At 48.1% G+C, this 16,738-nt stretch overlaps 1 protein-coding gene across 3 annotated transcripts in view; it reads left to right on the top strand.

The window, feature by feature from the left end:
• Positions 1–939: 939 nt before the first annotated feature.
• Grb10 (growth factor receptor bound protein 10) overlaps positions 940–16,738 on the top strand; it is a 126,700-nt gene continuing 110,901 nt past the window's right edge. For 2 of the 3 annotated variants that reach the window (XM_038345900.1, XM_038345892.1), the window contains exon 1: positions 1,081–1,131. The gene's annotated coding sequence lies outside the window, so the exon portion shown is untranslated. Of the gene's footprint in view, positions 1,132–16,738 lie in introns of all 3 variants that reach the window. The other variant, XM_038345906.1, reaches the window with a different exon arrangement.

The following is a 16,738-nucleotide window of genomic DNA, read 5'->3' as shown; positions in this document are numbered from 1 at the left end:
TCTACAGTTGTTCCAGGAACAACCTCAGAGGCCAGGGTGAGGGAGAAGTGGGACTCATGAATGTTTCACACCACGTGTCTTCTCAACGACGGTGATTTACGGTTGGAGCTGCTTTTACAACGCCAAGACCCAAGAAAAAGGTGTAATTATTGGTACCCTATCTGTACTAAGAAACCGAAATAACCCAGATATTAAGAATTTTTTCGACGGGGCTGATTCCATTAATCCCGTTGCCTTTTCAGCGGTCACTTTAGAAACCGGGTACGGCCCGTCTAGCCATTACTTTCACGAGGGCCCCCACTTTAGAGGTAAAGGACACGAGGCTCGCTCGGCTGCCTCAAGAAAACAATGAAGGGCCTCTCAGGCTTCCCTCCTTCGGCTACTCACACGCAGCTGGCGAAACTGAGGCTGAGAAAGGTGAGGCTCGGACCCGACCCGCCGTGAGCAAGCCCGAGTTTCCATCTCCGGGACCGGGACTGCCCACGACGGTGTCGGGCGGCCTCAGCCCGGGAAGAATTGGAACTGTGCGGTTGGGGAGTACTTTCTGAGTTTCGAACAATTCGCTTACGAGTGGCCCTTCGGGACAGGTCCGGTCGCTCTTCCGCCGGCGCGGCCGCGCACCCGGGCGGTGGCGTGGCGCCGGGGGTCCCGCGGGCGGGGAACATGGTGGGCGCGCGCTGGCCCGGGCGGGAGCATCGCGCCACGCCAGCCCCGCGGTCTCTGGGCCCGCGCCCCCCGCGCCACGCCCTGAGCCCAGGCCGCGGCTCCTCCCGCGCTGGCGGCCGCCGAGCGGTCCGGGCGGCGGCGGGAGGAGGAGCAGGAAAAGCGGCCGGGGGAGGAGGCGGAGGCGGAGGCGGCGGCGGAGGCGGGGAGGGCGGGCGGGGCCCCGAGAGTTTAAAGCCCTTCGAGGGGGTGGGGAGGCCGGGAGGCGGCAGGAAGGGAAGGGCGCTGCGGCCAGTGGCGGGCGGGATTCGCGTTCCGAGACCCACAGGAGCACGAACTTTCCGCGCACCCTCACGCGCACAGCGACCGGGACCGTCCAGTGTCCGTCTTTGCCTTCGGGTACCCCGTAGAGGAGCGTGCGGAGTGTGGCCGGCGGCCACGCGGAGGCGGCGAGGAGCAGCGCGGCAGGTAGGAGTTGGGCGGGGAGCGGCGGCAAGTTACTTTTGTGGTCCGCGCCTCGCGGGGCCCGGCGGCCGGGCGGGTCCCCGCGCCGTCATTGTCTGCGCTCTGGCCGCCCGCGGCCCGGGACGCGGGGCCCCGCGAGGCGCAGCGGGCGGAAGGGCGTCGCCTCGGGGCTGGGGGCTGCGGCGCCCCAGGCCCGCGCGGCGGGCGGCGTGGGGTGGCGGGACTGGACGGGACGGCGGGGTGCATGGTCCGGGCGCCCCCGCGGGGCGCTCCCCTGCGCTCCAGACCCTGGGGGGAGGTGCGGGGCCCGGGCAGCGCATTCTTGAACCATCTTGTCAGACGGCGGCGGCTCGGGGGCTGGGGCGGGGGCTGCGGTCAAGGCCGCGCTTCGGGGGCCGCCCGCTCTCGGGGGCCACCGCCCTGGAGGGTGGGCGCCCAGGCGCCGCTGGAGCGGCGGGTGCTCCTGCTGCGCCCCGGGCCTCGCCGCGCGCGCCTGGCGGGCCGGGCAGCGGTGCCAGACACTCCCAAGTCCCAAGCGAGCGCGGCCCAGCCGCGGACCGACGATCTTGCCCTCCCCCCCACCCCCCACCCCTTTCTTTCTTTGGTTCTCTTAGTGGCCCTGCTACCCGTCGCTGGGGCCTAACACCAAGTTTTGAGGGCTCGCGAACTAGCAGCCCGCCAGCGGTGGAAACGTGATAAGAGCGGTACCGTTTGCAGAAGGAAATTTCTGATGCAACTCTCCTCCTTTGCTGATTGCCTCTCCAAACGCCTGCCTGGCGAGGGCCTGCAGCATGTGCGTTATGGAAATTAGGGTATTCTTTACTTTTTAAAATTGTATTTGCCTTTTCTTGGTATTGGGAGAAACCCCGCGAACTTCTTTTCGTTTGCTTTGACCAAAACTGGGTAAAGTAGGGGAGCCACAGGTGATTTTTACAAGGCCCTGGTTCTTTAGGATGTTTTTGAAAAACTCCTTTCTTGTAACTCTTTCATTCAAGAGATGCAAAGAAAAAGTCCCAAACAAGTAGCATTCGTGAGTAAATATGTGTTATTGCACAACTTTCTCTTTGCGGCTGTTTAAAAGGCCAGGCCCAGAAGACTTTGTTTCAGAAAATGCTGATTCAGCCATTTGGAGCCCCTGAGTTTCAGAAATGGTGCTCAATTTAACGTTTCGCTCTGCTTTACCAGAGCTCCAGTCGTTAGCTCCCCAGTGGCACACGCTGGGGCTTACACTTTAGTGAGGTTCGTATTTTACAGAAGTGGACCTCAAGTTCTGGATTTCTGCAGCAGAGGGAATTGTGTAAGGCGATGGATGGAGAATCCAGAGAGGTTTTTTTTTTCTTTTTTTTCTTCTTTTTATTTTCTTTTTCTTTTTTTCTTTTTTTTTAACCTGGAGCACTGCGATCCAACGTGCTCCCAGGAATGATTCTCGCCTACCGATTTTTTTGTGTGTGTGTTAAAAATCAAAACTTTAGGATGGCTGAAACTTAACTTTTTTTTTTTTTTTGAGTTTTACTGGGAACATTTGAAGGAGGGCTGCACGGGCCAGTCCGCACATTACAGGGAGGGAATTTGAGGACAGACAGAGTTCCAGCCCAGCAGGCGTTGCAGTAACTGAGACGGGGAGCCCGCTGATACTTAGGTAGCATTTCGCAGTTTACAGGGCACTTTCAAAAGCCCTGTTGCTTTTTAGCCACTTGGTCGGGTAAGCCCCCACGGTCCCCATTTTACAGGTCTGGAAACCAAGGCTCAGGAGGTTAACTGGTGTGCCTGAGGCCATACCAGCTAACAAAGGACAAAGCTCTTGGAGACCTCCTGAGCTTTTCCCGTCTGCAAAAGCATGTTCACTTCTGGAAGAGGGAAAGAGGGACACCCTACCCGACACACAGCACAGCAAATGGAGGCCGGGGCCTAGTTTCTTAGTCCAGTTGCTTCCAGCCTTCCAAGATTAATGCCACGTAGGCCAAGCAATTATCACTGTTTATTTTTTTACACTTGCACGCTCATTTATTTTGAGAAGAAACTTCAATGTTCATGAAATCATGAGTTTGATATGGTAACTGTGTTCATTATAATTTAAAAAATTAAAAAAAAAAACCTGTGTACCACTCAACTCACTTCTTGCACATTACTTGTGGCCTGTATTGCTTTTGAGGTTGTGTTGGGTTGGTCAAAGTGGATTTTGTTGGTGGACCAGGAAACCAGAAAGCAGGGCCGATTTTTGGTGGCTAATTGTCCAGGACTTTGTATGGTGGTTACTGCTATGGTTGGAAGCCAGAGCAGCTGTCCCTGACCAGTCAGCCTCCACTGGGCAGCAAGAACAAAGTCAGAACCAAAGATCCAGCTCAAAACTTAGGACATTGCTGAACCCGCTGGGCCAGAGGCTTTGCAGAGTTTGGAAGCCAAACTTTGGTTGAACCAAGACATCCATGTGCCTTTAGCTCATTTTAGAGCTGTACAAATTCTTGATTGGCTTGTCTTTTTTTTAAAAAAAAAAACTAATATTTTATAATTTAGAGAACCTATTTGCTTAAAATTTTGTTCAACATGTAAGTGTAAGAAAGCACAGGATAGCCGGGTGTGATGGCAACCTGTCTGAGTGCAGGTGAGATGGGCCATCTATAAAGACTTAGCCCTAACTGCCGGAGACTTCAGCCCTGGCACTTTCATGGGAGGGAAGCCTCTGTATAATCCAGTGTCTGTTTCTCAGTCCGTTAAAACAACATGGAGGGCAGGCGAAGCAGCTCAGTGGAGAGCCATGATGAGGCCTTGGCTTCAAGTCCAGCGCCAAATCCTCCTCCCTGCAGAAATTCCCCTCACAAAAACCTACAGCTGTATGGAGCTGTTTGGGAGGAGAAAAACTTGACTTGCTTTTCATTTAGGTAGTTGGTCACATGTTCAAATTTAAATAAATCTTTTCCGTTAGTGAAGCTGTTCTTGATTTTTTTTGGGGGGGGGGGGGTCTTTTTTTCTTTTTTTTTGAGGGGTGGTGGTTTTTACCCATCGTTTTATTTTTCATCCTGTAGAAGTTTATTTTTCTCCCCTTTTTCGGCTTTTGGGCTTCGAAGTTCCGTCGAAGTCACAGACGTTACAGTGTTCAGAAACCGAACTCCGCTTCAACAAAGACATCTGTTGTGCCTTTAGTTTCATCCTAAAGCCGTAGAAATTCATATTTTTTAGAAATTTTTGTTATATAAAACCCTAGAGCCCAGATTTTAGACCTCATTTTTTAATACAGGATTTAAAGCTAGGTGTCTCCCTGTAAGCACTGTTTTGGCTGCATCCCACAAAGTTTGATATTGCAGCCATTATTTTTTTTTTTTTGTAAAATCGAGTTCAGAAATATGGGAGATTATAGGGGGAAAATGAGGCAGCCAAATTACCTGGTAGAGCTTGGCAAATAGTGCTTTGTGATTTGGGGTGTATTCTTCAGGGTTTGTACACTGATGAAAAGGCAGATTGATAGCTCATTTATAAAAATGGAATGAAAATGACATGCTTGTCCTTTGAGATATCAACCACAGAAAGCTTTTTCTAGAGTTCTCAAAAAGTATCTCAGAGGTAGAAATGGGTGCCTCTGTTTTCTCCTTTGGAGGTGTACAATTAGGAAGTTTCCTTTTTACTCCCTGTGTTAGAATATTCTTTATTTTTAGCCATTTACTTCTCATTAGATTTTGGAAAGACTTTTCCTTGATTAAGATCCTAAATTAGAGGCGCTGGTTATTTGATCCGAGCCCTGCAAAACAGGACTTCTTGTTGCCCACGTCTACTAGGGCAATAGAAGTACACGCTCAGTGGAATTGCCTTTCTCGCTGTGGCACTTCTTTATGATTGGCTTGACCAGCAATTCCTTTGTGTCTCTTGGTTCCACAACTTGCTACCTTTGTGAGTCTGAGCAAGTTAACATCATTTGCAGGATGGAACTTTGTGGAATAGCTCAAACTCACAAGGTACAAGCTCAGATGGCTGAAAGTTGGTGTATAAAGGAGTCTCGGGTTTGCAGGCACAGGAAGCCTGCGACATTTGTCTTCAGAGTCTAAAGATTTGCGTCTGGACTCCATAGAGGCTTTTTTATCCCAGCTGGGACTGAAATGAGCACGTACTCTTATCCTGGACATGCTGACCATGTCCCCTGGGGAGTGGCTGCAGCCCCATTCCAGGGCTGTGCTGGTGGGCAGCCCCACCCCTCACTGACTTCCTTGCAGGGTTTTGAGCCAAGTAATTAGGCCTGGGTAACTGCCATTAACAAGACGCTCCTAAAGCACACGGTACAGAAAGAGCTCTGTTGGTCCTTATCACCCTGCCATCATTGTCACCGCTGCTAATGCTCAGTTGGAGGCCTGGGATTCCTCGCTTGCTCTTCCAGAGCAGGTAAAGCTGCAAAGTAAATGGCTCTTTGGCTGGTTCAGTATGATCAGGTATGCTCTTTTCCTCTCTGCTGGCTCTGCCTAAGCCTCTGACAATAGGAAAATCATGCTGGATACCTGCAGGCCCTTCCTCTCTTCCCCTCCTGCCCCTTGGGAGCCCATGAGGGACATGAACAGGAAGGCTGAGAGGCGACTTTGTCACAAACTGCCTTCACTTTTGTGATTTGTAGGGACTTTTGACTTTTTTTTTTTTTTTAATCTTTTCTCTCCAAGTGCTGGGGATCAAACTCAGGACCTTGTACGTGTTAAACATGTGCTCTATCATGGAGCGAGAGCCCTAGAACTTACTTTAATATTTCCAAAGTATCATCCCTGGAAGTTCATGAGCAAGTTTCCAACCAAGGTGCTCCTCAATATAAAAGTTGTTTTTTTATATAATACTGGTGGACCACCCATAATCTAAAAATCAGAAATCACAAATCTGAAAGTTTTTGGCCAACAACTTAATACTGTAACAAAGGAGCATTCATTTCTACCCTATGAAATTTATTTTAGGCATGGCATTATTAAAAGTGTTGTTTAAAATTATCTTCAGGCCATGTGTATACAGTATATAATAAAAAAATCATTTCATGTGTAGACTTGTGTCTCATCCCTAAGATATCTCATGGCTCATCTGCGCATAAATATTCTAAAATCCAAAGCCAAATCAACAAATAAATAATCCCTTGTGTACCAAATATAAAACCTGTAGCAATAGTTTTAGGATTCTCTGCTCCAGGAAACTTAGAATAACCAAAAGCTACAATGAGTTGAGCAACTGTTAAATTTAGATGTTTGCACAGTAGCCTCATGACTGAGGACAATGCCCTGCCCTGAATCTGGGGCCTGCTTAGAAGTACTGCTACCAAGGAGGTCTTTGTGTGGGGGTGTTGGGTGGGAGGTAGAGCCAGGTGAACGTGGAGCCTTGAGTGTCTCTGTGGGCTGGCTTCACCCAAAGCCTGTAGTGCCCATCTTTCCACTTTGGCGCCTCAGGGGCCAGCATAAGCTGTGGTGTGCTTTTCCCTGAGAGCCTACAGGTTGCCAGTTCTAGGGAGCTGCTTGCTCTCTTTTGATGGAAATTATGTGGCCCTTACAGAAACCATTCCAGGGTGTTCCTGGAGAGACGGGAAGGAACACTTGCCCTGTGCTGTGCACCCCCTTATTGTGGTGGTTGAGCACAGGATGGGGGAGGAGGTGATTAAAGCACTGCCTCCCTCCCTTGCTGGATCAGCCCAAGATAGCAGGTTGTGCCTGACTCATCTCTAGACTTTGTAGCCTGCGGGGCTACAGGTGGACACAGGCTGGGGCTCTGTCACCTGGCGCCCTGGGTTACTGTGTGGAGGGACACAGGCTCCATTCCTTTGTTATCAGATCAGTGAGGTTTTTTTTTTTTTTTTTTTTTTTTTTATCAGAATGATAGATAAGATGCTAGTCGTTTAAGCAAGGAGTTAAAGTATTATTCAGAGAGCTAGACTTAGCTGCAGTCCCCCACGCTTCCCTTCACAAACAGGCTACATAGTACAAAGAAATCCCTTGTCACCTTGCCCCCAGCCCCCATAGCTCAAGTTTGCAGTTTCCTTTGCTGTAGAAGGTGAGGATTTTGCCTTGCTCTGTCCTGAGTACCTGCTTCCCTCACTGTTTCTTTTGGCCAGATGAAGAGTAGGCCGAGTGGGGACAATCCCTCAAGTGCCACTCACATGTCTGCCAATGTAGTCTACAGTGGAAACTTTGTTCTAAACTTCACAGGACATTTTACTTTGTTGCTGCATTTCACTTTGCCTAGGTATTTTTATGTCATTATCACCTCCACTTCCCCCACACATCACACATGGCAGGTTTCAGCTGCAGTAGGTGAGCTCTCTTTTCTTCTTTTCTTTTCTTTTCTTTCTTTCCTTTTTCTTTTCTTTTTCTTTTCTTTTTTTTTTTGCAAGCAGTCTCATATGTGCCTATTTCTTGGTTTATTAAATCTAGTGGAAGGCACTCTACATCAGTGTTTCTCAAACAGGATTCATTGTATGTGTGGAATGTCCTTATTCTAGCCCTGTTTGTTGAATGAATTTCTCAATGTCAGTTAGTTTTCCCTCCAAGAGTTGAACCCAGCTACTGTTTTAGGGCAGCCAGAAGCTAAGAATGAAGCTCATTTGATTCTTTTTTTTTTTTTTTAAAAATGAAAGAATACCAAAGTGATTGTTTTGGGGGATGGTGATGGTTTGGCTAAGTTCTTGTTGTGTCTGGTAACTTTAAGGGATTCTCTTTGTATTTGCTGGGTTTCTTTGTAACCTGGTGAAATCTGCATACATTGAACAGGGTAAGTTGAGGACTCTTTCAAGCTGGAAGTAACTTTTTTTTCAAGTATTGGACAGTTGTATCAATTACCTTTATTTTCCAAGAGTGGTATTTATTTGGTTTCCTTAGCCTTCTGGACTTGATGTGTAGTGACTGAACCCAAGGTTTCATTCATGAGAGGTAAGTACTCTCTTATTAATTCCGTGTCTGTTGTGTGACTTTAGGTTTGGGATGATATCCTTAATTTTACCTTTAACTTTTCTATTAGCTTTTGTTTATATTTTCATTTTTTTACTTTGAAGGACCTCTTAATTTTTTTCTTTTATTTGTTGTATTGGGAATCGAATTAAGGACTTAGATATGCTGAACAATAGCTATATCCCCAGCCCTCTCTGATTGTGTTTTTGCAGTAGGTTTTAGTTTCAGGTGTACGTGTACTTGAAGGCAGGGGATATCGCTTTTCTACGTAATCTACCATGCTGGCCCCTCTCCCCAGCATCTGCCATGGTACTACATCCCACAGCAGAGTAATGGATTTGTTTTAGCTGGTTCCTGTTGATACCTTGGTGCCCAGAGCTAGCAAATGTCCTTTGAAAATAGCATAGCATTCTAGTGCCATTGTGCAATATCTTGTTATCTCGTTTAGAAATAAAACTTCACTTCTGCATAGTTTCTTCTAATTTAAATCTTTATATTGTTTTATTTGACTTTGTATCTGACTTTTCATGCGAAGTAGTGTGAGCCTGGAGAGATGGGTAAGAAGCAGGGGGTCTAATGAGCCACTGTGAACCTGAGTGGAGCTGAGAGCAGCAGCAGTATGGCGCTGACTTGGACTGACAATGAATCTGGGAAAGCTGGGGTCCAAGGTTGCTTCTCTCATTGGTACCTCTTGCTGTTGGCCGACTATTGCTCCATTGATGCCTCTAGGGACTGAGTCGACAGGGCAGTGGCTCTCATGCATGCTGCAGGTACCAAGGTAGTGGAGGAAGGAGTTCTGGAGCAGTGATGGTTAGGTACAATGGTGGACAGGTCCCAGGGAGGCTGAGGCCCATAGCTCACTCCTGGAAAGCTGGAGTGCCTTCTGTTCCTGCCATAGGATCCCCTTTCCCATTTTAGAGGCACTGTATGGACCTCTGAGGCCCTTTCTGTTCTTCCCCTTGAGAAGCATGTGGCTGTGAAGCCTGTGGAACCCAGTATGAATGGTGGCTTTAACTGAGCCTAGTATGAGAGGCACCCCTGATGCCCTTGTCTTCAGAATTCTCCATAGCTCTTTAGGGAATGGTTCTTGGGATCTTTCACTGGGCTCATTCATTGTTTCTAGTCTGGGAGCAAAGGCTTGCCTAAGTCTGCTGACCCCTTCCAGTGATTTGCACCCCCCCCTCCGCTTCTGGTAGTCTATTGAGGAGGGGGATGAGAGGTCTCACTTCCTTAAGTTGGCCAGTGCTTCTTGCTTTGGAATCTGCCCTTCCTCTGTCTGCAGAAGTAATGGTGCTAACTTCTGAGATTTTTTTTTTTTACTTTTGTTGAGTATGTCAAATTTCATCTCTTTTCCAGTTAGATTTCAGCTCTTAGGCATTTGATAAGTCAGTTCCCTCTAACTGAGCATAAACAGGTATCCAGTAGGTGAGAAGGCACAAGCCTGGCTTCTCTGGATTCCCCTCACTCATTATTGGGCCATTTCCCCTTTGCTTTTTTTGTCTTGATAGAGGAGAGTGAGACTCATTCTTTGTCATATGTGACCTGCTCTTCTAGGCCAGGAGGCTGCAAGGTAGGTGTCATGGTTCAAGCAAAGGAGTATCCCCCCACCCCCCCGCCCAGCTTTGAGCAGCCAAGCAGTGAGGCTTGGGGACACCTAAGCCACCTATGTGAGTTGACTGTCCAGACTGAACACAGTCCTGAAACCCAGATTTTCCCTCTCTAGGGATGAGCTGAAGTGTGTTTTCTGATCTCTACAATCACAAGGTTGACTTCTGTCATCTTGTGCCTAATGGTGTTTGCTTTGCTCAGCACTTCCACTAAAGAAGTACCTAGTCAAAATTAAATTTTCAGGCCATAGCCAGTGTGAAATAGCACTTTTTCTAGAGCTGGCCAGACTGAAGGGCTTGTTGTCTTTGATTTGGGCTTAGCACTGCTGGTGGCCACTCTTAGAACTGCCTCCAACCTGCTTTTGTTTGATTGACTTTACAGTAAAAGAATTCTATAGCGTGACTACCTTGAAGTCTTTGAAGTCTGTGCTCCCTAGAGAGCATCTTCAGTCCAGCCGTCTCCCCCCTCCCACCCCCCCCCTCCCGCGCTCTTTCTATGGTTCTTAGGGACCTGAGCTGATCTCCAATGCTGCTTACCTTGGTGTACCTTTTCTGTCTTGCCTCAGAAAGTGGCTAGATGGAGTTTTCAAAGATTCCTGCTCCCTTTGCAGATGTAGACCATTTGAGATACCTCCGTTTCCAAATCTGTTGAATGCCATTGTTTTTATTGGCATCTACAATTTCTGTCTGTTCTCTGTTAGAGGGGAATGTAAAATCTGCTTCCTAGGTCTGTTACTGTGATAAGATTCACAATCTCTCCCAACCTTCTCTTTTGCTTTCTTATTGTGAATCTGAGTGTGTGTGTGTGTGTGTGTGTGTGTGTGTGTGTTGTGTATTTGGTGCTCTATATTTGTGGGTTCTGTGTCCACAAATTGAGTTAACACTGAGTCAAAAATATTCGGAAAAAATTGCTAGTCTGTTGAACATGCTCAGACTTTTTTCATGTCATTGTGTTTAAATATACTATATACTATATATTTAATATACTATAGCTACTATTTATAGGTATTTATATTGTGTCAGACAATATAAATCTAGGGATGATTTAGAGTACATGGGGGAAGATGTTCATAGGCTATATCTAAAAAATTATTTTAAGAGGGGACTTGAGCATCTGTGGATTTTGATACCTATAGGGTTCTAGAACCATCCTCCTGAGGCTGTGTGTGTGTGTGTGTTTGTGTGTATGCATGCGTGTATGTAAAACCATAAGTATTTCCTAACCTTACTGTTGCTTCCTTTGTTGCGGCTGTGCGTGTGTGTGTGTGTGTGTGTGTGTGTGTGTGTCTGAGAGAGAGAGAGAGAGATTAGGACATAGCAGATGCTTGCTATAGAATATTTTCTTAGCTAACTCTATATACACACTTTCTCACCGAGCTATAATAATGGTGTGTTTGTTGTTTCCAGAAGGACCCTTTCCATTTCTGGTATTCTTGCTTTAACATTTTGGGGAAGGATTTGAGATGAAAATGATTCTGTATATTGAGGTTTACTGGCTATAGTCACTCAGAATTCCCCTCCTTTGCAGGTCAGGAAAATGGTGTTGCTGGTGGTTTTGCTGACCTCTGGTGGGCTCACCATCATTTCTGAGCTCTTTATGTGTTTTAACCGGTGGACATGGTGATCTTTTAGCATCATGAGATCTGTGGGCGGCGTTCCTGTTCTTGCCCATCACAGCGAAGAGAAGATGTGGGGGAGGGGAGGATGAGAAGCTGGGAGCAAGAGGTTCTTCAGGGTTGCCATGAGAACCAGGGATCCGGGGATTGGGCAGCAGAGGGCCCCCGCTGGGCCTCGGGGCGTGGCTGAGTCACATGGGTTTGGTCCTGGGGTTCCCGTAGTGCGCAAGGACCAGCCGCGTCCCTCATTCTCCCGGTCGTCAGGGGTGCCCAGTCAGTCCCCTGGAAGCTGAGGAGAGCGGTAGAGGACCAGGGACCGGCGCGGCTGAATAAGCCTCCCCAGCACCTGTGCAATGATGGGGGTGGGTCCAGGCGGGCATGTTCGGGGGCGGGGAGGTATGGCACCCTTGCCGGGTTGGCCTCCTGGGAGGTTACGTTGCTTAGCTTAGCGTGTTGGCCCGTGTCGGCGCGTGTCTGTGTGTGTGTCTGTGCGTGTGGGCGCGTGTCAGCCGTGTTGGCGCGTGCCGGCTCGTGTCGGCGCGTGCCGGCGCGTGCCGGCGCGTGTCGGCGCGTGCCGGCGCGTGTCGGCGCGTGCCGGCTTCCTGCCGGCCGCGGTCATTCTTATCTGAGCTTGCCGGCCCTTCCTGTTGGTTTACACAGGAGCTTATCGGCTGTGCTGGTTTGTGTTAGCGCCTGTCGGCTTGTGTTGGCGCGTGTAGCTCGTGTGTCGGCACGCGTGTTGCCGCGTATCGGCGCGGCAAGCGCGAGTTGCCGCTTGTTGGCGCGTGCCTGGCCGGCCTCTGCGCTTCTCAGGCCCCGGAGTCCTCCTCCTACGAGGTAGGCACTTAGCTGGGGCGGAGCCGTGGCGAACCCGAGCGAGCCGCGCGACCGAGCGCTGTCCATGCGGAGCGCTGTCCACGCGCTGGGCACTGCCGGGTTCGCGAGCTGTCCGCCGGCCGGTAGCGCGCACACAGCGACCCCGTGTGGTGAAGGCTGTGCTAGCCGGCCGGCTCTCCAGGTACGCAGGTGGGCTCCGTCATCAGCAACGTTCCGGAGTCTGGGGGTACGAGGAGACTTGCTGAAGTCACGGTGGTCGTTTGAAAAGGGTTCGACTCCCGAGATCTGCAAAGGTCCGAGTGGTGAGCAGCTCCGGCGAGCTTGCGAGCACGAATGGCCGCGGGCTCGGCGCGCTGTTGCGCTGCTAGCTGCTGGCTCGCTTTGCCGGCTCGCCTGCCGGCTCGCCTACGATCCGGGATCGCGCGAGCTTGGGTGGACCATAGCTGTAGGATAGTCTTATGTAACCATTTTTAATCTCGATTTTTTTAAAGTATTATGTAACAAGTAGTAACTGTACCCACGTAAACCTGTGACTGGAACGTGGAGACGTAGCATCTGCTTGCAGCCAAGTGGTGGGCAGTGGTTGTACGAACCAGCTTGGTCTGTGAGCAGACACGGGCATCTGGGGTAACTGGACCTTTTTTCTCTGTTAAAAATAGGATCTAAGATCAGCCTGGTCCTCTTTTAAACCTCGATGGAGAGTAGTCTAGTATAGTGTAAGAGCTTGGGATAAATACACATTCTCACCGTGTATCTTTATCCGTAAAACCTCTTATTTCACTGAAAGAAAATAGCAATTAGTTAAAATTGAGTGATAGAGATTTTTGTCGTCGGTTTTATGTTTTTAATTGAATTCAGCAAATTGTCCACATGACTGTAGCAGCTCTTCGTTACCCCTTGACGTAGATCTTCAGACAGTCAGATCACCTGTTTACATTTTGACTGCCCTTCTCATCAGCTGCCATTTTTCTGTTGATAGCCGGAGCCGCTGCCAGTGTATTGATAAGAGGACTAGACGGAACATTCACTCAGGCAGCTACTGGCTGGGGACATTTCTGTCTGTATTAGCAAATAGTTTCATTCCTGGACCAGTGGGTAAAAAGTGAGTGTTTTTCATTTTCGTTCTGTCTGAATCTGGAACGCAGTGAATGACTGCAGGGATTTTGACCTGTTGGTAGCCAGCTCGGACTCAGCCTTTATTTCTTGCATGTTCCTGGTTTGTTCTTTCTTTTTTTCTTCCTTCCTTCCTTCCTTTCTTTCTTTCTTTCTTTCTTTCTTTCTTTCTTTCTTTCTTTCAGCAGTGTTGGCTGGGCTGGGTTTTGTTTGGTTGGTTGGTTGGTTGATTTTGGTAATGGCCCTATGCCATTCCCTTGTATCCCAGACCCTCTGTATTTAGCAAATGGGGTGAGGATGGGGGTGATGGTAGGCTGGGGAGGGGTGGGATTATTGGGATTTTTCCTTTCCATCAGCCTCGAGAAGAAAGGTGGTAAGTGACACTTCCCATTTCGGGTTCCATACTACCATGCGCTTAATTGTGGGGTATGTGTGTGGACTTAGGGCTGAATTCCTGTTACACTTCTCGCCCCTCCCTTTATCTGGACTAGAAAACGGAATTATAGCTCCTGCCTGGCAGTATTGAGAATTGTGCACTAACGGTTAGAAGAAGGTGGCAGATGGAGTTAATGGCAATTTCACTACCAGTTTGAAGGGGTGGGAGAAGTGCCAGATTGGTAGAATTAAAATGTGAGTTATTTTTGCTTCTAAACCCTCTCTTAAGGATTTCCATCCCCAGCCACTCTTCTCGCATCATGTAATTACCACCCAGAACTGGGCTTCTAAAATTTCAGAGAACAGTGCATCTTTTGAATTTTAGAATTAGGTGACATTTAGGCGACAGTCTGAATTTACTGACTTTCAACCCTTGTGGTCCCACAAAAACCAGACAGTTTCATACTTGTGACTTAGAAAGAAAGTCTTAGGAAGCTTTCTTGGATTAGCACAGTTACACACTCCATCTTAGACTTGAGAGACTGAAGTCTAATGATGCCCAAGGTGACAGGATAGGGGGAGGCCCAGGGTATGGCATCGGAGCGCATATCTTCAGACACAACTTGGTTCTTGCTGGATCTGAGAATGGAATCCACCATCACTGTGAGACCCATTGGAAATTCTTTCAAAATTGTTTTTAAATTTATGCATTTTATTTGTGGGGGTGGGGCACTCGTGCACAGACCATGTGTGGTGGTCACAGGATAATGTAAGTCCTCTTCTTTTGCTGTGTAGGACCTGGGGATTGAACTCCGGTTACTGTGCTTTGATGACAAGTGTCTTTATTTGATGAATCATCTCTTCAGCCCCCGTGATTAGTTCTTAATGAACATGAAAGCTGGAGAAGAGATGCTGTGTCTGAGCCTTGTAACCACGTGGGGTTTGGGGTACTAGGGCAAAATGTTGGCAACCTTCATCTGATGGAGTTACTGCCTAACTAGAGGGACAACAGCAAAATGAGGGGTGGTGTGGAAGCAGTCGGAGCCCTTTGGACTCTGGGAGGTCTGGGAGAGTGTGTCATAAGAGGCCTTTGTGTGAGCCATCTTGTTCTCTATTTCATCATATTTTAAAAAAGGAGTTGGCCTAGGCCCCAGGATTCCAGCTTCAACCAGTGCAGGGCACTGAAAGACAAATCTGACAGTTGGCGCAGTCACTCATCACGTCCAAATTTGTTTTGATAGTCTGCGTTTGTTTGTAATCCATAGAATGCACAACAGAGGGTCCAGGACATGAGAGTTGGGCTCAATTTTTTAATTTAAATGGGTTTTTTTTTTTGAGAATTTCCTAAGTGACTTCTGTGTTTATCATTCCTAACCCAGACTTAAAAAGTTTTCAACTTTATGGTGTAATGTATGCATTAAGTAGAAAGCCTGCCTTGAATTTTGATTGTTTCCTGGGTTAGTGATGTGCTGTATGTAATATTCTCTCATGCTTCTGGACTGAGGCAGCAAGCATGGCTCCTAGTCAGACGGGAGAAAATAAAGCTAACATTCCATAGTGTACTGAATTGCAGTGATGCTCTGTAGGTGGGTGTGTTAAGTGCTTTTCAAGTACAATATTTTTAAGCTTTCAAGCTGCTATATGTTAAGAATTATGTATGCAGGTGACATCAACCCATTGACCCGATGTTTTGCCTTATTCCTGAAGCCATCAGTTCCTGAACCCTTCCTATGGAGGTCTGAATTTTTTTCAATAGCATATTCTCCTTCCTTGTTTCCAATTAAATAGGCTTTGTTCCCCTTGAGGCGGGTGGGAGTTAAATAGTAAAAGAAGGAGGAGTTTGCGTAGGGAAGTGGCTGATTGACATTTGTGGGGGGTCTGCCTTCCTTCTTTGTGCTGGGACTTTTTTAGGAATATTCCTAGTCTGTGAAAAGCTGCCTGCGAGTATCAGGAAGTACCAGGGGTGAAGTCAGGATGCTTCAGGCCGAAACCTGATAACAGAGAGGAAAGAAAATCCTGATGGTATAAATGGGACTTTAAGTCACCTACACATGATTTCTCTCCACTCTGGTGCTAGTCCAGGAGCTGTGTGTGTTCGCTAGCCGTGGCCATAATGGCTAACAGAAGCTCAAGCAGTGGGTTAGCACGTACGTGGGGTGAGAATTGCAAGGAGTGCCTTGATGGCTTTTGACAGGACCCTCTCCTGTCACATTCAACAGATGTTTGAGGAATCAGTCTGTTCTCCCCAACCTAGGTTGAAACTAATGGCTACAGTTTGGCTCCTGTGTTTGAGCACATGGTCCCCCACTGATGCCACTGCACTGGGAGATTGTGGAGCCTTCAGGAAACAGAGGAAGTAGGTTACTGGTAGCAGGCAGGCCTTATGGCTTAGTGTGTAGACCTGGTTCCCACTGCAGTTTTCTCTACTTCTTGCTGTAATGTAGCAGCTGCCTCATGCTCTTGCAGCACGATGCTGATCTTCCACTGTGCCTTCCCTGCAGTGGTAGACGGTACCCTCTCAAGCCATAAGCCAAGAATAAACCCTTCCTCTCGGGAGTTGCTGTGGCCGACATTTTGTCACAGCAGCCATCACAAATGTAAGAGAAAAGAAACTGATGGGATCATGAAGTAAAAGTGAAGCAGTAAGAAAAGGGTCCAGGGACAGTCAGGGTGACTCACCAGGAAAGCAGAGCAACCCAGGAGTCCCTCTCATCTGTAGGAGTGCACCCTAGGGTCCCCAGAGGAAGCTGAGTTAATCACTTTCTATCACAGTTTGCCAATACTTGGGGGAATCAGTTAAAAAAAAAAAAAGAAAGCAAAGCCTCATTTTAGCTCATGGATTCAGAGGTTTCTTTCCATAGTTGCTTGTCTCCGTTCTTTTGGGCCTGTGCCAACATAGTGCACCGTGGTGAGGGGAATGTGTCCCAGAGCAAAGTGTTCACCTTGTGAACATTTCAGATTCCCTTCAAAGGCTAAAATCTCCCTATAGCCTCCCCCCCCCCACGTCTTGAAGGATGCAGCCATCTTCTGTAGCTCCAAGGTAAAGATCAACTCTTTTAACGTATGGGTTTTTTTTTTTTTGAAAGACATTTAGAACTAAACTATGGCAGTACTTTTCATATCTATGGTAGAATTTTGTTTGTAAATTAGGCACAGTTTACTTATTTCTGGA

Source organism: Arvicola amphibius, chromosome 1 (assembly GCF_903992535.2).
Source record: "Arvicola amphibius chromosome 1, mArvAmp1.2, whole genome shotgun sequence".
In the NCBI taxonomy this organism is placed as follows: domain Eukaryota; kingdom Metazoa; phylum Chordata; class Mammalia; order Rodentia; family Cricetidae; genus Arvicola; species Arvicola amphibius.
The sequence above is the reverse complement of the archived record's forward strand: the minus strand, read 5'-3'. Positions and strand labels throughout refer to the sequence as shown.